At 34.4% G+C, this 23970-nt stretch overlaps 1 long non-coding RNA gene across 2 annotated transcripts; it reads right to left on the minus strand.

The window, feature by feature from the left end:
• Positions 1–574: 574 nt before the first annotated feature.
• Positions 575–23703, minus strand: LOC141549680 (uncharacterized). 2 transcript variants are annotated; one of them, XR_012484418.1, is made up of 3 exons: positions 23620–23703; positions 16616–17104; positions 575–938 (listed from the first exon to the last, which is right to left on the minus strand). It is a non-coding gene; the product is annotated as an uncharacterized LOC141549680 (long non-coding RNA). The 2 variants fall into 2 exon arrangements; XR_012484417.1 differs by lacking the exon at positions 23620–23703 and adding an exon at positions 7925–7987 and having other exon boundaries at positions 16616–16707.
• Between the last annotated feature and the right edge of the window lie 267 nt (positions 23704–23970).

The raw sequence follows: 23970 nt of genomic DNA on the forward strand, positions 1-23970 counted from the left end.
AATAATAATAATAAGAAGAATTTTATTTTTATGTTTTAAAGAAGAGAAGAAATATCTGTAATATCTAAAATATGGCAAAGCAATTGGTAATTAGTTGCACAAACTGTCAATAGTCATATGTAGGTAATATTCATTTATGGTTAGAATTCCTACGGAGACCTATCAATTTTGGGATGAAGGGTTGGTTATTTGAGGCTTTGTATTTAAAGAGGAAAAAAATAACTTTTTTGATTTAAATAAATATTTTGGTGGTTTTTCATTTCTATTCTAAGTATATAAAAGAAGGAAGTAGTTGGACATTTAACAAATACCATGAAATTGGATTTATGCATGAGTATGAATGTGTTTCCTTTATGTTTTGGAAGAAAGAGATTCTCATAGCATGAGCAACACAACTGTGCTGATGACATGTGTGACGTCATCTTTCTACGTGCAGCTGATGGGGTCCTATAAGACTGACTCAAGTTTTTCATTACTCTGATGTACATGGATCCTGCGCCTTTAGGCTCTAATCCTGCCTTTGTGCTCTAATTATTCTTCCTGGTGCATATTTTCATAAGTAATACACAGAATGCTGGGTCTTAGTCTTTATTCAGTGTTTCTCTCATATCCAATAGGCAGTTCGAAATGTAAGACTGAAAGTTAGGACAAATGTTAGGACTGAACCCTAACCACCTAAAAGAAACATCCAACAGAGATGATAATTTAATCTAGCTCTCTAAATACATGGGCTCTAGTTCTTTTCTTGGACCTCTGAATGTCTGAAGATTTTCCCCAGTGGAAGAGGCAGAAATAAATAATTTATTCCAATGGTCCATGAAGGCCACTGTGGAGTGCTTAGAGTTTGATCAGATATTGAAGGCACCAAAGTCTTCTACTGCATCCCAAGCCATTGCCAGCCAGCTTGATTGTTATCTTGACATTGGATTTCAGTGACTCTGGAAGAGAGAGAATAAGACTGAAATCTTTGCTTAACTCTTTTTCAATTAAATATAATTCATGAGCAAGTCAAGACATCACCGGTGATGTCATTGATCCTCCTTGAAAATGAAGGACCACCACCACCATCAACAGCAATAATAATTCAGAATTTCTCTAGAATCCTTTACTGTAGCCTCCCATGTTTGTGTCTATAATATACCAACTCTAGAGTATTGGAGGGATGGGGATGTGATTGCCAAGTATTATCTCACTTTTGTTTTTATTCCTAGAACCTAGGAATAAGGGATCTAGCTGCATGACCCAGGGTCATTCACTTAAGCTTTCTGAGCTTCAGTTTGCTCATCTATAAAACAAGGGGGTTGATCACTTTCAGCTGTAAATTTATGATTCTGTGATTTCCCAGTGCTTTTGAATGAGCCTCATCCTAGGCATTGGATCATATTTAGAGTTAGAAGCGACTTTAGAGTTCATTGAGTACAACGTCTTCATTTCCAAATAAAAAAACTGAGACCCAAAGAAGTTAAAAAATTGCCCAAAGTCACACAGATGGTGAATAGGAGAGCCAAGATTTGAATCCAGATCATCATTTCTATCATGCTTTCTATCTCCATGTACCATAAATAAATGTCATTTTCAATATATTCTATGTGGCCAACTGCTTTGACTCAGTGCTCTCTGGTTAGCAACAAAATTACAGATGTCCTAGGCAGAAGGATTCTTATTGTTCATTCATTTTCAATCATGTCTGATTCTTTGTAACTCCAAGGGGTTTTCTTGGCAAAGATACTGCAGGGGTTTGCTATTCCTTCTCAAGCTCATTTTATAGATGAGGAAATCTAGGCAAACAGGGTTAATTGTCTTGCCCACAGTCACACATCTAGTTAGTGTTTGAGGCCAAATTTGAACTCAGGAAAATTCAGTTTCCTGACTCTAGGCCTTTGGGATCTGGTCTTATGGCATCACCTGCCTGCTCCTCAGGGATTTTTAGAGATTAACCTCCTTCCTTCCTTTTATAGATGCAGAAGACCAAGACTGATGAAATGAATCTTTGAGAATCATGTTAACAGTGCATAGGATCAATAATTTAGAGTTGAAGAACACTTTATAGTCCTTACATATTCACTCCCTCATTATACAGCTAAACTATGGGACCACAAAATATGTTGGGAGTCACGATTTCCTAAAATTTGAGTTTTCAAGAGAAGTTTTGAGCTATCAAGGGAAGTGTGGCTACCCAGGTGAGCCTCTATACTTCTAATTCCTGTATACCTGCTTCAGGTTACAGTGGAAGGGACTTCCCCTCCACCTTTCTGTTCCTACTCTATTTACAATCTATCACTAGTAGTAACTAAGCCAAAGAAGAAAAATCAGATGGTTTGTAGGCTGTCTATTTCTCTTTTGTAGTATGATATTTATTCTTGTTTTTCTAAAAATGAAACTGGAATTGCTTTATCAAATGAATGAATGTGTATATATAAATCATTGTTTTATTTGTTAGTCTTTAGGTTCTTATTTTAGCCTGGAAATTTGCTGTCATTTCCTTTGATTTTTGTTGTGGCTCCATATAGGGGAAAAAATTTGTTTGCCAAAAGCAATCACCGGAGGTTTGCCTGGTATTATATTGTTACGTGCTCAATTTGTCATCTAGACTCATCTGGCTGAATTCTTCTACCTACATTAAAAAAAAATACACTGAATCGAGATATACTTCAGAATGATGTCACCACAGAAGACCTTGTCCAACCTGCTATTAGGTTTGTCATCTCTTACTCTGGGTTCCTAACTACTTGCTAACTTCAAGTTGCTAATTATTCTTTTGTTGTCTAGAAATTTTCCAATTAATCTTAAATGTTTTAAAAGATCATCAGGTATCAAAGTCCTGTGACATACTCCTGAACAAAAGACAGTATGTTCTTATGGCTTCCTTCTGCTTAAAAGCTCCCAAAAGTATGACTAGACTGACTTTTTTTTTGTTATAAAATAAAAATGTATTTTTACATAAATTTATATTTACTTACATAAATTACATAATTTTTACATAAATTTATATTTATTTACAAATAGTGCCAACACTGGACATCATATTTTACACACAAATAAGTGTACTAAAATGACTAAAGCTTATTCCTTCAAACACTATTAACTTGACCAAGTGCTCAACTCTGAGGGCTCTGGCTCCTTAAAAGAGGACCAACAAAGACATTCCTGAAGGCTAGTAGGAATCATGATTTATATCTAGAATCAAGTATTTTTAGGTCTATGTCTAAAATGAAAGTATAAATATTTTTTAAGGAGGATATTCTTTTTGGGTAAGGTATATGAACATTAGTACTCTAACTAGGTGATAACTGTTGCCCTTATTAGTTTATATTTCTTTTTTTCACTATGTCCTGCTAAGTTGGAATTACCTTAATTAAAATAAAATAAGCCACATTAAAAAAATACCTACAGTGGACTAAACACTAATTAATTAAGCTTTCCTCCATTAACTTACATTAAGAAGAAGCAAATGATTAAAAAAAAGAGATAATATATAAATCATAAGTGACATATTTTTCCATATATAGATTGAACTATTATAGCACAACATTCATTTCCTTTCTTTATTTTTCAGTATGTAGTCAGTGAATTGTTGAAAGCCTTCATAAAGAGGCAATGACTAATTTTCTGAAAATATCAATTGACAATGTCCTAAAAATACCAAAAGACTTTTAGAGTGAAAGTGAATAACATGATGTAATACTGAGATTTATGGAATAACCAAGCACCACTTAGTTGGATCAGACTTTCCATTTTATTTTTGGTAAGGCTGGATGTTTAGATATTGATATAAACACAGCTTTCTAATTCTAGTGATGTTTTTGTCCTTTTCACACTCTAATTGTTATATGCCTCATTTTTCCTATTTTATTTCAGCCCCAACATATTCTACAAATACTTAACCAAAATGCATATCTCTAGAACAGGGCTTCTTAACCTTTTCCCCTTATGATCCCTTTTAGCCTGAGAAAATTTTTATGTAACCCTAGGTTATATAGGTATATAGGTATATAAAAAGTCATACACACTAAACATTTACTGATAATAAATTTACTGACTCCCATTTGAGCTTGTGACCTACAGTTTAAAAAACTGTGGCCGAGAACATACATCTAGCAAATAGCTCCAAAATAGTATGATCAAATGGATAGAAAATAATTTCATCCATTGTTACTCTCAATGTGTAAACTCCCTCCACTGATGCAGAATAATTATCTATCACAGAAAGATTAAATGTCTTCTGGAGGGCCACTCAGCCAATCTTGTTAAAGGGAGGATTTGACTCCATGACTGGCTTTGAATCTACAATACTACCGTGTCTCTCCTGGGCTATTCATGATACCATTTGGATTTTCTGTATCATATAAGGAAATAGTTTCATAGAACCATGGAAGTGCTGCCAATTTTCCTACATACTCTAATTGTAGATATTTTATGCCCAGAAAAATAAGATTTTTTCTTAACTATGATGGGAAAAGTAAATTATGTATTATAATTTACCTGATTTATATTTCTGAATATTTCAGAGGGAGTACTTTTTTTTTTCAAATTCAATGGTGTTGGAGAGATTTCTTTTCCCTTTTGGAATTACTTCTTTAGCATAGATGAATAACTTCTTCCTTGTCACAAGGTCTGTCCCCCAAAATCACTTGGGGCAGAGACTTAGACTGATATACCATGAATTGGTATTGGTATTGGTATTAGAAAGGAGCTGAGATGTTTTGATACTCAGCCCCCCAGAAGACCACCATCAGAGAGGAGTGAGTCAGAGAGTCAGAAATCGAATAATAGTGGAAGGGGAAGAAGAGGGTGAAGACAATAAAATTATTCAAAATATTGGGAAGAAGAAAGATCAAAGACCCTGAACCTAAGCAGATATATCAACAGGGAAAACATTAATAGCAGAAGGAAGTATGACCTCCAGATCTAGTTAATAATTTCAGACATCTATGAATAAATAAATGTAAAACAAAGGAAAATGATTCTATACATGATGAGAAAAAAGACTGGAATTTGAGAACATAGAATCACAAAACATTGTTCCTGAGTAGTTCAAAAGAGAAATAAGAATTGTGAGAATAGAATTTATGGTCTCCATGATAAAAGTAATGAACAGAATAGAAAAACTGGGATCTACAGAGATAGGGGAACAAAAGAGAAAAGAATGGATTAGAAATATAAAAACATAGAAGTGAAAGACAATCTAGAAGAAAAGAAGTTAAAAAAGCCTATTAAGATTAGAAAGTATATGAAGAAAAGATTAGAGATAGATTAGATTTATTCTGTTAGACTTTGGAGGACAGATCTATGAACCTTAGGTGAACATTACAAAGAGACAGATTATAATTTCATTAGGAAAAGCTGTCTAACGATTAGAACAATCCAAGGGTAGAATGGACAGCAGTGGGTTTCCCTTGACTGGAGAGGTTTTCAGACAAAGTTTATATAATCCCTTGCTGAGTATGTTGCAGAAGGGATTTTTGTTCATGTGTGGTTTGCACTGGATGGCCTCAAAGGTCACTTCCAAGTTTGAGATTCAGTGATTTACCACTGTATATAGTTCAATAATGTTTGTTTTTGTTGTTGTTTAAGGTAGGATCGAATCCTGATCTTCACATACTGCCCTAATCTTACCAATTACAACACAGGTACAATTCAGTGTTATAATGTTATAGTGACAAAGAATAAATATTCTACAATACTTATCTAGTCTAAGAAAAGGTTGAGAGCCTTGATGGGTTTGTGCTGGAAACATTGTATTTTCCATTTAAAGTTTCCAAAAAGAATAAAGAGAGCTCAACTGTTACAACAAGATGGTTTATACTTGGGTGATAGACACATTTACCGAAGAAAGACAAAAGTGACAGCTGGCAAGGCTTTTTCTTTTGCCCTATTACTTCTTCTCCTTTGCCTTTTGTCTTTTCCCTACTTAGACCAGAATGAATATAATCCTTAACATTGTAAGTAACTGATCTTTAGCAAGTGGGTAACTAAATCCTTCAAGAGGAGAGCTTTCAACAGAAGTGAGAGTGATGTGTAAATACAGTGTTCTGTAGTGACTCAGAAATATCTGTGAATATAGAAACTCCTTGATAAATTAGCATGATTTTAAAGTTGTAAGAAGTTGGGATGTCCATTAGGGCTTTACAACTCAGACAAAATTTTTATGGCTTTTTCAGTTGGATCACAGAGTATCTTTTAATCATTGCATTTTACTGTGAAATATGTGAGACTTTCTGGTCCAATCTCCTTATTTTAAATATAGGCAAATAGAGTTACATAAAAGTTAAAATGCCTTGCCCCCAGCCATCCAGATTTTTAGTGGCAGAGCTATAATTAGAAGCTCTGTTTCCTGAATTCAGCAGCCTTTTTTTGTTTCCTATAAAAATCTTATTTAACAATATGGCCATAAAATATCCATTTGTCTAGAAATTTTGGGATCTTATCAAGAAATATCTAAACTAACAATGAACTGAAGTGGAGGAAGACAATTCACCATATAAAAACACTAAGCTGAATAATCACAAAAAGTAACAGGTATGACATGAAATGAAGAATAACAGTGAAGAGGGATGATAATTCTAGGAGACAATATTCCAGAAAGATCCAAATAATCCCTAACTTCAGATAACTGATCCATAAATACATGAACTATGTAGAAATAAGAAACAAAGATGAAGCAGCTGGGTGGTATAGTGCTAGGCTTGGAATCTATAAGACTCATTTTCCTGAGTTCAAATTTGGTCTCAGACATGTATTAGTGGGGTGACTCTGGGCAAGTCACCTTCTCTATTTGCCTCAGTTTCATTATTTATAAAATGAGCCGAAGAAGGAAATGGCAAATCACTCCAGTACTTTTGCCAAGAAAACCCCAAAAGAGGTCACAAAGAATCAAACATGACTGAAACAACTAAACCATAACAAAAACAACAACAAAACCCCAAAGATAACAAAGATATTAATGAAAGGAGCTATATTTGAACTTAGAAATATTACTGAGGCAACAGCAAGGGATTTATTACTAACATGTGGAAATTGAAGAGGAACAGACTAAATAAAGCAAATAGTCAAATAACATTGCTCATCAAAAAGATACACTAATGTTAGGAATTGCAAAAAACAAGAGTGGAGGAAACATGGTGATAAGCAAATTTGGATGCAAATAAATGGAGGGGGAAAAGACAAGTGAAATCTTAATAACTATACACTACAGACCAGCCATCATAGTAGAAGGAAATATACAGTAAGTTTAGGAAATAGCTTATATCTACAGTACTAGTGAAGAATAGTACTATAGTGATGAGCAATTTCAACACCATGGAGTTCACTCATTGTAAAAATAACAATAACAATAGCCACAAGAACCTGATTCAGATATCAACTAGACCTGTAATTTCATTGCTATTGGGGAAAGCTTCTTATGCTGTGGATCACATAACTAACTGAATGTGTATATAGGAGGGGAATGAAACTATGATTTATTATCAGTAAATGTTTGATTTGTATACCTATTTTATGGGTACCTAGATTTATGTGAAATTTTTCAGGCAAAAAAGGATCATGAGTGGAATAAGTTTAAGAAGAAACTCCCTCAACCAGTGCAAGTCAGCACTTTCTCTGCAATTTATAGTCTTAGCAAGTTGCCTACATAGCACTGATATATTAAGTGATTTGCCTAAGATCACACAGGCAGTATATTCATGGGAAAAATTGGCATAGAGTTCATAGGGACATCAATAATCTCCTACTCTAAATCTTTCATTTTATAGATCAATAAATTCAGACCTGAGAAAGTTAAATGATTTTTCCAAGGTCATACAAATAATAAGAATCAGACATGGGACTTGAACTCAGATCTTCCTGTCTCCAAGGCAAGCTTTCTATATATTATTCCATGCTGTTTATCATAAAAATAAACTTAACATTTGATAAAAATTCTTACCTTGTTATTTATATCATTCTTCAAAAAATGAAGGAAACAACAAGAGGAATTAATATCTTCATTCTATCCAGTAAAAATAAATAATAGAGAACAAATGCTTGGGAAGAAGTAAATAATACACTGGGAAAGCCAGAAGTAGTATGGCGTATTTGGAGGGAATGGTGTTAAGAACTCAGAGAGGAAATAAGTAACATTGTGTGGTCTCAAATTCTGTAAAGATCATTGCTTTTAAAAAGGAATGTACAGAAAATGGCAGCAAGATCAGGAAACAGAAGGCCGATATAAGATCGTACCATAGTTCTGTAAAAATAAGAATGCAGGGGTAACTAGGTGGCATAGTAGATAGAATACCACCCCTCAAGTCAGGAGGACCTGAGTTCATATCTGATCTCAGACATTTAATACTTCCTAGCTGTGTGACCCTGGACAAGTCACTTAACTCAAATTGCCTCAGTTTAAAAATATATAACTTGTCTTTATAGTTGTTTGCTAAGTATAACAACTATAAAGACAAGTTATAAATATTAAGAATCATCATGGCTTTATCAAGAGCAGGTGACACCAAACAGAACCAACTCACTTCTTTTTTGTTATTTTTATGAATAGTATTAACAAATCAGTTAATAAAAAGAATCCTGTGAATATAATCTAACTAGATTTTAGCCAAGCTTTTGATAAAGTCTCAAAGTGAAGAGATACAGAGTAGTCACTAACAAAATTAATGGTTTTGGGAATTCAGTGGTTAGCTATGGTTAGCTATATTCAAAAATAGGTTTTAAAAGTTTAATATCAATGTTTCCAGGGGAAACAGAACCCCCATGAATTTATATTTGTCCTATGCTGCTTAATGATTTTATCAATAAATCAGATAAAGACATAAGTGATATACTTATCAAATTTTCAGATGACACATAGCTAGGAAGGATAACTAAGAGTGGATAGCAATCAGAATTCAAAAGCATATTGGCAATTACAGAATTGAACTGAGTCTAATAAAAAGAAATATAACAGGGATAAATGTAAAGTCATATTTGAGGGTACCAAAAAATCCAATTTCACAAATATACAATAGGAAAGGCATGGATAGGCAATTAAAAAAAAAACCAACTTGGAAGTGGTAACGAGATGGGATAGTAGATAGCATACTGGTCTTGGACTCATCCGTGATTGTATTTCCAAGGAGTGAAACAAAACTATGTTGCTAATTTGAGGGTAAGGAACCATAATTCTTTTTTTTAATTATTATAGATTTTAATTTACCAGATATGTGCATGGGTAATTTTATAGCACTGACAATTGCCAAGCCTTTTGTTCCAATTTTTCCCCTCCTTCCCCCCCCCCCAGATGGCAGGCTGACTAATACATGTTAAATATGTTAAAGTATAAATTAAATACAATATATGTATACATGTACAAACAGTTATTTTGCTGTACAAAAAGAATCAGACTTTGAAATAGTGTACAATTAGCCTGTGAAGGAAATCCAAAATGCAGGGGGACAAAAATAGAGGGATTGGAAATTCTATGTAGTGGTTCATAGTCATCTCCCAGAATTCTTTCGCTGGGTGTAGCTGGTTCAGTTCACTACTGCTCTATTGGAACTGATTTGTTGTCATCTCATTGTTGGAGAGGGCCATGTCCATCAGAATGGATCTTCATATAGCATTGTTATTGAAGTATATAATGATCACCTGATCCTGCTCATTTCACTCACATCAGTTCATGTAAGTCTCTCCAGACCTTTCTGAAATCATCCTGCTGGTCATTTCTTACAGAACAATAATACTCCATAACATTCATATACCATAATTTATTCAGCCATTCTCCAATTGATGGGCATCCATTCAGTTTCCAGTTTCTGGCCACCACAAAGAGGGTTGCCACAAACATTCTTTCACATACAGGAGGAATCATAATTCTTTTTTTTATTAATTTTATAATTATAACATTTTTGACAGTACATATGCATAGGTAATTTTTTTACAACATTATCCCTGGTACTCCCTCTGTTCCGAATTTTTCCCCTCCTTCCCTCCACCCCCTCCTTAGATGGTAGGCATTCCTATACATATTAAATATCTTATAGTATATCCTAAGTACAATATATATGTGCAGAACCGAATTTTGTTGTTGTTGCAAAGGAAGAATTGGATTCGGGAGGTAGAAATAATCTGGGGAGTAAAACAAAAAATGCTCACAGTTTACACTCATTTCCCAGTGTTCCTTTTCTGGGTGTAGCTAATTCTGTCCATCATTGATCAATTGGAATTGGATTAGCTCTTCTCTATGTTGAAGATATCCACTTCCATCAGAATACATCCTCATACAGTATCATTGTTGAAGTGTATAATGATCTCCTAGTTCTGCTCATTTCACTCAGCATCAGTTGATGTAAGTCTTTCTAAGCTTCTTTGTATTCATCTTGTTGGTCATTTCTTATAGAACAATAATGGAATCATAATTCTTAAAAAAAAAACTCAACAGGAACAGGTCCTTATAATTAGCTAAATACTGATCATCTGTGACTGCATAGTCCTTGTGGGATTGGCTGCACTTCTAGAGAAGGAGAACCTAGCTTGAAAGCAATGGGTCTATTTTGTTTTTATCTAGAACTATTCTTGAAACAAAATGTTTAATGAAGCTCTTCAAATAACCTAAATTATCAAAACCCCTAAATTTTCTGTTCTTTTGCTTTGGTTATGAATATCATTAATAATTGTTCTTGAGACATTCCAGAAAGAAGGTCTTCATGCAGAATTTGCACAACCTATGTCATGCAAAACAAATAAATATGAAAAGAAAAAATGAGGATGAATAGAAATTAGTTGTATAAATATGGGACAGGACAATAGAGGTGGGGTTTGAAAATTATCCAAATGAAAGTCCTGTGATTTCATGAAGAGTAAATTCAATAAGACTCAGCAGTATTATATGGTAATCAAAAAGTTAACTCTATTTTAGCAATAAGTCTGCTATATTTTGTCTTGATAGTGCCATACCTAAAATACTGTCTTCAGTTAGTTCTGTGTGCCATAGTTCAGGAAGGACCTTGACAATTGGAGCATACAAAGAAGCTGGTAGTCAGGATGGTGAGGGGAATGAAACTTGCCACAGCAGGATTGGTTGAAGAAACTGGAGGCATTTAGCCTAGAGAAGAAAAGTTTTATTGTGGACAAAAGAGCTTTGTTTTGAAAAATATATATCTATATCTCTGTGTATGTGTGTGAACTTTCTTATTATAAAGTTAATCATCAACAAACACAAATATTTTAGTAGACAAAGAAGTACAAAAAGAGAAATGTGCATAATCTAGTGAATTTCAGTTATATGAACTTTCTTTTTTTAATGTAAAATATTACATTTACAGGTCAATAATAAAAAGACTTTTGAGAGTTCAAGCGAGAGAGCAATTTAATTTAATTTAATTTAAGAAATTAACATCGACTATTCATTGCAAGAGCAAATACTGAAGTTGAAGCTTAAATACATTGGTCACATAATGAGAAGATGGGACTCACTGCTGGAAAAGATTGAAGCAAAAGGAAAAGGGCACATAGAAGCTGAGATGGATAGATAGTGTCATGGAAGCAATAGTTAGACAGACTTTGGGAGATAATGGAATTCAAAAGGGCCTGTTGTGTTATGGTGTATAATGAAGATTCAAATGTGACTAAATGGCACAACAATAATAGCAATAAAATAGACATGTGTCCACTTATACACATCTTTTTTGTCTTCTACATGTTTATTTTTGCTGGTTTTTTATTTATTTTAAAATTATTTTTTAAAAAATGTTAAAAATATCTCACCACCACAATAGAAGCTTTTTCTTACAAAGGTAAATTTTTATTGTTCAGTCATTTTTCCATTGTATCTAACTCTGTGTTCCCATTTAGGGTTTTCTTGGCAAAGATGCTGACATGGTTTACCATTTTCTTCTCCAACTCATCAGATCAGGAAACTGAGGCAAATAGCTATGAGACTTGCCTAGAGTCACATAGTTAGTAAGTGTCTAATAAGAATCTGGATTTGAACTCAGGAAGATGAGTCTTCCTTACTCTACTGAAGAGAAGACACTGGAGAAACACCTGTTGAGTATCGACTGCATCTCTTAGCTGCCTTAACAATTAGTTAAGCAAAATGCATCAACATATTAACAATATGACAACGAATATTAAATATTAAATTTAATATAAATATTAAGTACCATGTGCTCTCATGGAGGCAGTGAATTCTCTGTCAGTGGAGATTTCCAAAGAAGAGTTTGGAGAAGAACTTGTTAAATATGTTTTAAAGAAAATTTTCATTCTACACTTCTAGTCAATCACTCCTCTGTCAAGAAATGGGAAGCATATTTCATCATCAGTATTCTAAAGACCTAGATGGTCATAAAAAAACATTTGTTTTCTTTTGCATTACACATTCCCCTCTCCTCCCTTAGTCTGTGTGTTTCATGTTCTACATTTGTTCATACTCGTTTTTCCATAGTTCTTTGAATCCTTTGTATGTGAGAATAATAGGGTGGGTGTTATTCTTTTATCCTTTTGTATGGATGTTATTCCTCAGATTTTAGAAATGAGAAATCTGAGGCTTACAGGAAATAAGTAGTTTGGCCATGTTCATTCAACAAATAGCCATCAAACCTGTAACTTCAACCCAGATCTTGTTTCCAAGTGCATTAATTTTCCTTCTGTATCAATGTAGTTTCCTATATGGTTTTCATATAGGAAAGAGTCACATAGAGCCTGTAAGGTTCTCTATTTGGGTCTTTTTTTTTTCAGGAATGAATTAACATGAGTGACAAGTTTGGATCTTGGCAGATTTACCCTTTGGCCTAGAGTTGAAGCTATGATGGCCAGTTCAAGTCACAAACTTGACAGACAGCATTATTACCACCATAGCTTAGCAAGTATTCTCCATACCAATGGTATTAATCATCATTGAACATTATTATCTTGTTCCACAAGATTAAGTCTTTAGTTGAAATATAATTGTTTCCTTACCTGTTAGCAAGTGATTCCTCAAATCTTATGTAAGTCATAGTACTGCCAGTGAATGAACTCAGTAGCTAGAAAATGTTCTTGAATTTTGTCCTTTATGAGGGTAATAGAGTAACAATTCAAACTAGGTATGAATTTTGACATACTTATTTAATTATCTACCTGAGTCACATCTCATCAAAGAATACCAACTTAATCTCCATTCAGCTTGTTTTTGGGAATGAAGCAATAATCTGACTCTTGGTTCCCTTTTGTGGATATCTGATGGGGCAAGTAAATTACCTTTTACAGGTTTAGCATTATTCTGGTCTCTTTGCTCAGTGTAAAATTACCTCTTTGGAGGCAATGTTTTCTTTCTTTTTTTTTTTTTTTTTCGGAGGCAGTTGGGGTTAAGTGGCTTGCCCAGGGTCACACAGCTAGGAAGCCTTCAGTGTCTGAGATCATATTTGAACTCAGGTCCCTCTGACTGCAGGGCTGATGTTCTATCCACTGCACCACCTAGCTGCCCCTGAGGCAATGTTTTCTTAACTCATTTGTCTCAGTTAATTAACTTTGCAAATAATTGCCAAGATATAATCAATCTATACTTTAGAGCATTTTCTTTCATATTACTTTTTTTTTTAAATAATAAGGGAGACAAAATAATAATTAAAAAAAACAACTCTCTCCATCCACTGAAGCAGAGGAAGTATTCCCTTATTTTAAAGCTTTAATCTAGCTTTAATCTATCACCTAAAGGTGGTGCAACAGTATACTTAAGAAATATATTGTCCTTGAATTCTCCCCTCCAACTTGGCATATCCCTGATAGTTCTGCAGTATCAACTTCTTCAGTCCATAAGTAGGAAGCTTTTCTTTGGGGTTACCAGGTGGTTGTGGTTTTAGAACCAGAAAATACCCAACTAGTCATGAAAGAACCCAGCTGTGTTTTTACTCCTGGTTACAGTACCTATATAATGGCATAAGGCCAAATATTAGGAGATGTCTTGCTCTCACTTTCCCCTCTAAAGCCACAGAAAGCTTTCTTCTGTGGTGAGAGTATAGAATTTATTCCTTTCTGGAAAATGAATGGATGCCCATCAATTGGTGAATAGTTGGGTAAATTATGGTATATGAATGCTATGGAATTGTTCAGTAAGAAATGACCAGCAGGACGAATAGAGAGAAGCTTGGAGAGACTTACATGAACTGATGCTGAGTGAAATGAGCAAAACCAGGAGATCATTATACACTTCAACAACGATACTGTATGAGGATGTATTTTGATGGAAGTGGATATCTTCAACAAAAAGAAGATCTAATTCAGTTCCAGTTGATCAATGATGGATAGAATCAGCCACACCCTGAGAAGGAACACTGGGAATGGAGTATAAACTGTTTCTCTCCCCAGGTTATTTTTACCTTCCAAATCCAATTCTTCCTGTGCAACAAGAAATTCGGTTCTGCACACATATATTGTATCTAGGATATACTATAACATATTTAACATGTATGAGACTGCCTGTCATCTAGGGGAGGGGGTGGAGAGAAGGAGGGGAAAAGTTCAGAACAGAAGGGAGTACAAGGGATGATGTTTTTTTTTTAATTTTTTTATTTATATTTTTTTTCACAGTATATATGCATGAGTAATTTTTTATATTATCCCTTATATTCATTTTTCCAAATTAAAGAGATAATGTTGTAAAAATTTACCTATGCATATGTACTGTCAAAAAAGTTATAATCATAAATTTAATTTAAAAAAAGAAAAGAATAAAAGAGAATTTATTCCTTTCATTCTGATGAACATTTCTTCTGTCTTTTTAAGCACCTGAGCCTTCAAGGGAGGGAAATAAGCTTCTGGGCTATGTCATGTATTATTTTTTTTAAGGGGCAAATGGGACCCTGGAATCCTTAGTGGTTTGGTTGAGATACTATAACTTTGAAATTTTTCAGCACCAGAAAAAAGGAGATGTGGCAAAATACAGGTGTGTTCTGCATCATAACAACCTGTTAAATGAAAGATCACAAGTAGGCAACGGGTAGATGAAGGGATAATTATTGGCATAAAATAATAGTTTTGGTTTTTGACTTGGCTTCTTCTTTTACGTATTTTATGCATTACCCAAATGTCACATTCTCTGGGCACAAGAGTAGATGATTAAATTTAACATGGCATAGCCCAGTTTAAAGAATGTGAATATGAAAACCTAGTTTAGTGCAAACATAGATCTGCCTTAACAAGCTTTCTCTGTTTTTGTTCAAAGTTTCATCCTGAAGTTCCTTTAAAGGACACTGTTTTTCTTGGCCATTTACAATATGATTTGAATGGTAAATATTTGATTGAACAAACCATAATATAGATGCATATTGATTATGAAAAGGAAGATGTATCTGTACACAAGCTGCCTGGCTTGAGGTGGCCTCTCAAGTCGGCTTCTCTCCCTAGGCTCCAGAGATAAGGGAAACCTGCCCAGTTGTGTTTTTATCTCTATAAGTCCAAAGTCTAACACTGTTTTGTTTTGTTTTTTACTCATGATGAAAGGCAAGCAATATCAGTAAAGAGACTGGATTTGAAGAACATGACAAAAAGTCAGTATCAGACCAAATTCATATAGATTTATGGGTTGCTTTTCCTTTTATGGGTGTATATTATAAAGGAAAGATGTGATTCATTGAGATAGGACATCTACTTAGGAGTTGGTCTTTGGGATGGTTGGTAGTGCCTTGCCTCCATGTGACCTTAAGCAGACTGTACTATTTTTGGTAACTTTTTTCCTCCTCAGAAAATTTAAGGTAAATCAAATCATAAATCTGACTGATAATAGGACAATTCTGCCTGCAGAAATTGTTAATAAAAATAATTTGCTAATTATGGTAATATATTAATAAATTAACTAAGCAGTGTGATATATAATAATAGGGCAAAATTGGTATCAGGAAGTTGTAGGTTTTAAATTTCTAGCTCAGACACTTATTAACTCTGAAATTATAACCAACTCACTTAACCTCTCTGAGTTCAATTTCCTCATCTGAAAAAAAAAGAGAAGAGTATGGACTATCAGGGCTTCTTAAACTTTTTCCACTTGTGGCCTCTTCTTGCAGGAGAAATTTTTATGTGACCCTGGGTATGTAGGCATATAAAATACATATACAAATCAAACAATTGCTGATAATCATAATTTTGCAACCCCTACTCCAGTTAAGAAATCCCATATGGGATCACAAACCACAATTTAAGAAGCTGGATTCTAGAGGATCATTAAGGTGTCTTCCACCAATAAATCCATGATCTTATGATATTTGTTATCATGATTCTAGTCATGTGACCTTGTATAGTAAGCAATATAATAGAAATGAGTCTTGCACAGAGGGCAATTCAATTTAGCAAACAGTTGTAGAATCACAGACTCTCAAAGCCATTCAGAGTAACCTTTATCTGAACAGGAATACTACCTATAATATCTTCAACAAATATCCATTAGTTTCTCAGATCAAAGTATCATAAGATCACAAAATTTAAGAGAAGGAAAGTAATTAACCAGTCATTAGTTCTACTCATGCACCAGGATAACAAACTACACAAATAATCATAATCTCTAATTGAAGACCTTTAAAGAGAAAGAACTATTTCCTGAGATAATCTACTATACATTGGGATAATTCTAATTTATAGGAATTTTTTTTTTTCCTAACAACAATCTTCAATTTACCTCATTGCAATTTCCCATCTGTTGCTTCTGGTGCCATAAAGAAAAAGTCAAATCTTTCATCCATATGTACTTCAGATGCTTTAGAATGGTCCTTTTTGCCCTTCCTGAATGTTCTTGGTTGGCTTTCTGGAGGTCTTGGGACAGCCTTCCTTTCAGCAGATTAATCACCACAAGAATAGGCAGGTGTTAAAGTCCAAATTCTTTATTGTCTTCTTCTTAGAGGCCTTCTGGAGTCTTGGTTTCAGTGGAGAAAATGCAGGAGGACAGGCCAGCCACCACAAAGCTGATGAAGATGGAAATGAATCTCTCTCCTTGGTTCTGAGAGCTTGAGCTCCCACCTCCAGTCACTTCTCTTCCCTGGCCCCATCTCCGAGATTTCTTGGTTCCCCCAGGAGAGCTACCAAGAGCCTGACCAAAGATGGAATGAGTCTCCTCCAGTCCTTGTTGGCTGTTATATATTCCATCATCATAGGTGTGAATCTTGTGGATCTATATTAAGATATATATTAATCTTATTAATCACTATGCTAAACTAGATAGATAACCATTGTCTTTATCAATTCCACTGACTTAACACCTTGTAAGAATCCTTGTTTCAGAGTTCTGGCCCATAACACCTGAGTTGTCTCCAGACTAAATAATTTCTAATTTTTCTTTCTTTTTTTTCCTTTGCTCCTTCCTTCCTTCCTTCCTTCCTTCCTTCCTTCCTTCCTTCCTTCCTTCCTTCCTTCCTTCCTTCCTTCCTTCCTTCCTTCCTTCCTTCCTTCCTTCCTTCCTTCCTTCCCCTTCTTTCTCTTTCTCTGTCTCTCTCTCTGCCTGCCCCTCCATTCTTTCTTTCTTACTTTTTTCCAATTTCTTCTTTTTTTTCTTTTTCTGAGGCTGGGGTTAAGTGACTTGCCCAGGGTCACACAGCTAGGAAGTGTTAAGTGTCTGAGATCAGATTTGAACTTGGGTCCTCCTGAATTCAGGGCTGGTGCTTTATCCACTACGCCACCTAGCTACCCTGTTTTTTCCAATTTCTTTCAAAATGCCCTCTTGTGACTTGGACTAAAAGTTCTTCACCATCCCACTTATTTCCTCTGGATACTTTCCATCTTATCAGTGTTCTTAAACTGTGGCATCCAAAAGAAATCTAATGCAGGAAGTTAAATTCCTTTTTTTCAAGCCAAAGATGGCATTCTCTTCCCTCTCCCTCTCCCCCCACTTTTTTTTGGTAGTTCTTATTATCATAAAGTTTTTCCTTACATCCATACTAAATTTAATTTTCTCCCATTGCCATTTTGGTTTTCATTCAAAGGCAAGTTGAATGAACCTAATCCTCACATGATGCCTGGTGAGGGTGTGTGTGTGTGTGTGTGTGTGTGTGTGTGTGTGTGTGTGTGTGTGTTTTGTGTGTTTTTAAGTATTTGAAGATAGGCATGTTCCATTATGGATCTTTACCATCAGTCATCTATCTCCCTTCCAGACTAAAGAATCCCCAATGAACCCTTACATGGCAGGATATCAGGACCCCAATACTTATATGTGGCACAGTTCCAATTATTTGATTCCTGCTGTGTATAGAGTACTGTAATAGGCAGTAGGGTAAGGGAAGAGAAATTTTATTAAGATATCTCTTTTATTATTCCAAGACAATAAAGATTATAAGATAATATTTATATAGTCCTTTGAGGTTTTCAATCTGCTTTATATGTATTAACTCATTTGATCATATGGATATTACAAATAAATAACTGTATAATATACAATAAAGCAGAGTGAGCAAATTGGAGAAAGACAAAACAGAAAAGAGTTAGGTTTGTTTAATTCTCCAAGAAGGACCCAAAATTTCCTTCCAGTTTTAAGATTTTATTTTTCATAAAACAAATGTATTTTTTATGTTGGATAATAAAGCATCACCATGGGAGTCATAAATTCAGGCAGGGTAGGAAACTGACACTTTCCTCAATATCATGAATTCCTGGAAGTCCCTCCCAAGGGAAATATATAAAATGAAAAAAGCTTAGAAATGGAAATCAGGAAACATAAGTTCTAATTCTAGCTCTGCCACTGACCAAATCATTGAACTTCGCTGGTCCTCAGTTTTAATATCTGTAAAAGGATGAGGTTGAGTTAAATCGTTTTTTGAGCTTCAATCAATTCCACATTACTTAAGTACCTACTATCTGCCTAATCCTATATTTTCCTCCCTAAGGCAATTGGGGTTAAGTGACTTGCTCAGGGTCATACAACTAGGAAGTATTAAGTGTGTGAAGTCTAATTTGAACTCAGGTCCTCCTGACTTCAGGGCTGGTACTCCATCTACTGTGCCATCTAGCTGCCCCTAATCCTATCCTTCCCCCCTGCAGATACAAAAATAAAAGTGATAATTTTTTTCCTTCAAAGAGTTTACTAAAGGGGATATGGTGTATACACAAGTAAATATGATACAAATTAAAATATGATAAAAATAAAGATCTATAATAGAATTTGAGGGAAGAGAGTTTTAGTCTTAAAATACAAAAATAATTTCACTGGATGGAAATGTGGATTTAATTTTTTTGCAGGCACAAGGCAAAGTCTTTTCAAATAAACAGAGTAAGAGAGGATAGGAGAGTATGGAATGAGATCAAGCAATAAATATTAGCATATTTTCATTTGTCATCTAGGTGGAAACATTCAACAAGTATTAGGATGGAGCTCCAGGAGAGATGTGACCGGTGACATATGAATGCACATGCATATAAGTGATAATGATTTAAATCATTAATGTAAGAGTATAGCAAAGAAGGCATAGAGAGGGAAAAAAAGAAGGTTCCTTTCTAGTTTTAAATCTATGATCCTATGAAATATAAAGCATCCAGGAAAGATACTTGTTGAATATGTACTTAGTAGGAAGAGGAAGAACTAGTTCAGGAGTCTGAGAAGGAGTAGCTAGAGAACTAAAAAAAAAAAAGAATGAGACATCACTGTCTTGGAAACCAAGCAAAGAGAATATGAAGAGATAAGGGGTAAAAGAGATCAAAGAAAGAAGGAAAAAGTACCTCTTTCTACAAAAATATTCATAATAGTTTTTTTCATGACGGCAAAGAATTGTAAAGGAATGTCCATCATTGGAGGAGTTACTAAACAAATTATGGTGTATGAATGTTTTATGACACAAGAAGTGATGAGAGAAACAGCTTCAGAGAAACCTAAAAACTTGTAATAACTGATGCAGAATGAAAGGAGAATTGATAGGAGAATAATTTATACAATAACAATATTGTAAAAACAAACAATTTGAAAGACTTAATTATCAACCATAATTCCAATGGACTAATCATTAGGAATACTACTACTATTTGCTAGATGTAATGGCCTACATATGCAAAAGGAGGAAGATCTTTTAGGTAATGGCAAATGTGGGAATTCATTTGACTTAACAATGCATATTTGTTACTAGGTTTTTTTCTTTTTTCTATTTGGGGAAATGTGGGAGAAGAGAAAATAAATACTAGTTCATTGAAAAACAAAATTTAATGTGAATACATCCAGCCATTCTGGAGAGCAATTTGGAACTACGCTCAAAAAAGGAGGTGCAAATTGTGTTAGATTCTTCAGAAAAATTAGGGAAGAGAAATTCCTATTGTATATAAATGGAGCTGTTGGAAAAGGTTTTCTTTAAGCTGACTTCTAGTTCAATGATTTAAATATGTGTTTTGGCAGTTACAAGGTCAGTGGAGATTGTTTAAGAAAAAGTTTCAGGAGAGTGAAGAGATAGAACTAATCTATAGTAAATTAAAGAATGAGTCACTCTCTCTTGGGCATTTATCCTAAAGAAGTTGAACATTGAGAGAAATTTCCCTTCCACATATGAATAAAAATACATATAGCATCATACATTATGGTAGTAAAAAAAATAAACACCAACAAAGTGGTAAATGGCTATAATGTGACATATAATGAAATATTACTGCACTATAAGAAATAATATGAGGATTTAAGAGATAGGTTCATAGGACCATAAATCTAGATGATCTCAAAGGTCAACTATCTAATCCCATTTTACAGATAAGGAAATGGGGACCCAAAAAACTTAAGTGACTTATCCAAGCTCAAACAGGTCGTAAGCCTCAGAGGTAAGGATTGTTGACTCTATATCAAGGGCTCTTTCTGCCATCCAAAAACTTGAATGAACATTGTTTATTTTGAAGCAAAATAAGCAGACCCAGGAAAACAACATACACAATGACCACTGTGATGCAAAAGAAAGCAACTTGAAAGCTATCAAAACTCAACTTTGTGCAATGACCAGTTGTGCCTCTGATAAACCAATCAACAGATATTTATTGCCTAAAATATTTGAGGTGCTGTGCTAGTTGGGACAGGTGGGTGGTGCTATAGTGCACAGAATGTTGAGATTTGAGTGAGGATTTCTCATCTACCTGAGTTCAAATCTGACTTCAGACGCTTACTAGCTGTGTCACCCTTGCAAATCACTTCACCCTATTTCCCTCATTTCCTCATCTAGAAAATGATCTGTAAAAATATATGGCAAATGATTTCAGTGTCTCTGACAAAAAAAACCCCAAATAGAGTCATGAAGAATTGGACATGACTGAAAAACAGCTAAAATTGTGCTAGTTGCTGGGGGTTAATATATAAGGAATAAAATAATCCTTTCTCTCAAACAGTTTAAATTCTAATGAATGTTAGAAGACATATATGTACTTACCTATAGAATAAGTGTAAAGATAATAAATACAAAATTGTTAAATGCAGAGGGAGCAAGAACATTAGCAACTGCATTTTAAAAAAAAATTAGGTTATACATTTACATTCATTTTTTTACATATTTCCATATGAGGTTGAGAGAGAAAAAAAATCAGAACAAAAAGGAAAAACCATGAGAAAGAGGGAAAAAAGAAGAAAACAAAGATAAAAATTCAGTCTCCCTAGGTCTTTTTCTGGATATGTTTAGTATTTTTCATTCAAAGCTTATTGGGATTGCCTTGGATCACTGAGTTGCTGAGAAGAACCAAGTCTATCATAGTTGATCATCACACAACTTTGTTGTTGCTGTGTAAAATGTTTTCCTGGTTCTGCTTGCTTCACTCAGCATCAGTTCATGCAAATCTCTCCAAGCTTTTCTAAAATCAGCCTGTTTATCATGTTATAAAACAATAACATTCTATTACTTTCATATACCATAACTTATTCATCCATTCCCCAACTGATGGGCATCTATTCATTTTCTAATTCTTTGTCACCACAAAAGAGCTGCTATAAACATTTTTGCACAAGTGGGTCTTTTCCCCTGTTTTATGATTTCTTTGGGATACAGACCCAGTAGTGGCGCTGCTGGGTTAAAGGATATGTACAGTTTGATAGCCCTTTGGCATAATTCCAAATTGCTCTCCAAAATATTTGGATCAGTTCACAACTTCACCAACAATATGTTAGTGTTCCAGTTTTCTCACATCCCTTTCAACATTTATCATTAACTTTTTCAGTTCTTAGTCAATCTGATAGGTGTGAACAGTATCTCAAAGTTGTTTTAATTTGCATTTCCCTAATCAACCGTGATTTAGAGCATTTTTTCATATGACCATAGATGGCTTTAATATCTTAATTTGAAAATTGTCTAGCAACTATATTGTGAAGGAAGAAAGAATTTTTATGATGTGGGGAAGGGAGTACTTTCGTTAATGAGTCATGTTTCCAACCACTTGTTATAAAGGTAGTAGACTCCAGGTGTTGAATGAACATAAATAAACAGACATCCTTACTTTGTGTTGCTTAATTGTATATGTATACACACACCCCTATATATCTATATCTATACACACATATATGTATATTTACAAGGGAGGATTTAGAGTGTTGTTCTGGGAAAAAGGCAGTGATACTTAAAATGTTAATAAAGTCCTTTTTAAAAAACAGTTAATTGGTGAGAAAGAAAAAACAAGGATTGAATACTATTTCTAGAATTTAGCAGTGAGGGAGAGAACTCTAAGGATTCTCCAAAAGGACTCCCAGATGGAAGATTTTATAATCCTATGAGTCTATGGGGAATAAAACTTAATTTTTCATTGGATCATATAAGTCAATCAACAAGTACTTATTAGATAGTAAGTAAGCATTTGTTAAGCTCTTACTATGTCAGTCACTATGCTAAGTTTATAAAAAAAAGATAAAACAATTCCTGCCCTCAAAGATGTCATAAACTAATGCCAAAGAAACATATAAATTATTGGTACATACAAGAAATATACAGGGTATATGGAAGGTAATTCCAGAAGGAAAGGCACTAGAAGCTGGGAGACTAGGAATAACCTATTTTGGAAGATAGAATTTGATCTTGCTCTTGAAGGAAGTTGGGGAAATCAGAAGGGAACAGCAGAGGGCATTCTAGAGACAACTAAGGCACAAATGTAGGAAATGGAGTGTTGTCTTCAGGGAAAGCATATAGATCAGTGTAGCTGGATTTATTAAACATCTATTACACACTGGATACTGTGCTGGGGAAACACACACCCACACACAAACCCCAAAAAAACCTTTTAAGGAGCATATCTTCTAACGATTAATTAATTACCCTTAGTTTTCTGTCTTAACATGAAAAACATAAAGGTAAGTTCGTAGTAGGATAGCACATGAAGAATCTAGATTTGACTATTAAGAAGAAATAAGATAAAGTGGGAGAATAGCCTAGAAAATAACAATGTAATCCTCATTATACAGAGAAGGTACAAGGTAAATGGAGATCTTAGAAAAAAAAGTTTCAGTAGAGCAAAGTCATAGAAGCCAGATTATAGTTCATCTCTTGTGAATTTAGAGAAATGTCAATCCTGCATATGAATGAAAATAGAAAATATCACTCTTTGTGGTAGTAAAAATAAAGCCCCAACCAAAAAATCCAATTAGAAACAAAGAAAGTAATGACTGAAATATAGCATAGAAATACAAAGAAATATCACTGAATTATAAAGCAAACAAATAAACAAAACCCCATCACTATTAGTAATTCAGACTAGCATCACAGAGCTGTAGAGCTAATGCTGGAAGAGACCATAAGGATTATCCTGTCCAAGGGATCCCATGGGATGTCTTGTCATCCCCTAGCCTTTAAAAAGGAGCATTTAACTCATGCATAATTGAAATTTTGAGCTCACCAAAGGTAGGACTGATAATACTCTGTGAGGGAAGAAGTTGTCACTCTCCTTTGCTCTCCCATCCTAGTGGATATCCAAGGAAACTGGAAGGAAGAACATGGCTTAGAGATGATGTGTGGTAGCAGCAACCAGTTTGAAGAGATACCAGGTCAATCTTCTTGAGTACCTGGAAAGTCCAGATATACTGGTTGGGACCCCTGGTGTAGTCTATTCAGAAAG

This window comes from Sminthopsis crassicaudata, chromosome 1 (genome assembly GCF_048593235.1).
Source record: "Sminthopsis crassicaudata isolate SCR6 chromosome 1, ASM4859323v1, whole genome shotgun sequence".
Taxonomy (NCBI): Eukaryota; Metazoa; Chordata; class Mammalia; order Dasyuromorphia; family Dasyuridae; genus Sminthopsis; species Sminthopsis crassicaudata.